The sequence below is a fragment of the Sinocyclocheilus rhinocerous genome, unplaced genomic scaffold, assembly GCF_001515625.1.
Source record: "Sinocyclocheilus rhinocerous isolate Xijiao unplaced genomic scaffold, SAMN03320098_v1.1 scaffold2091, whole genome shotgun sequence".
Classification (NCBI taxonomy): domain Eukaryota; kingdom Metazoa; phylum Chordata; class Actinopteri; order Cypriniformes; family Cyprinidae; genus Sinocyclocheilus; species Sinocyclocheilus rhinocerous.
This window is the reverse complement of record NW_015632714.1, coordinates 198,557-198,843: the sequence shown is the minus strand read 5'-3', so window position 1 is coordinate 198,843 and position 287 is coordinate 198,557.

The following is a 287-nucleotide window of genomic DNA, read 5'->3' as shown; positions in this document are numbered from 1 at the left end:
ATGTCGTGGAGACGCTGTGGGTTTCGTTGTGAAGGCAAACTACTTTGTTTGGCCTTCCAAAAGAGGACACGACTAGAAATCAGTGGTTAAGTTGTATTTACAACACTGTGCCAGAACACTTCAACCCAAATATTCAAATGTGTGCAGCGCATTTTACGGAGGACTGTTTCCTGAACCTGTAGCCTACAATGCTGGCTGTGCACAAAGGCTGTTTCTATAAAGTGGGGCAGTTCCAACTTTGCAAGGACAGTCTGGCGCTTCTGACTCACAGCCTGTAAGTACATTTT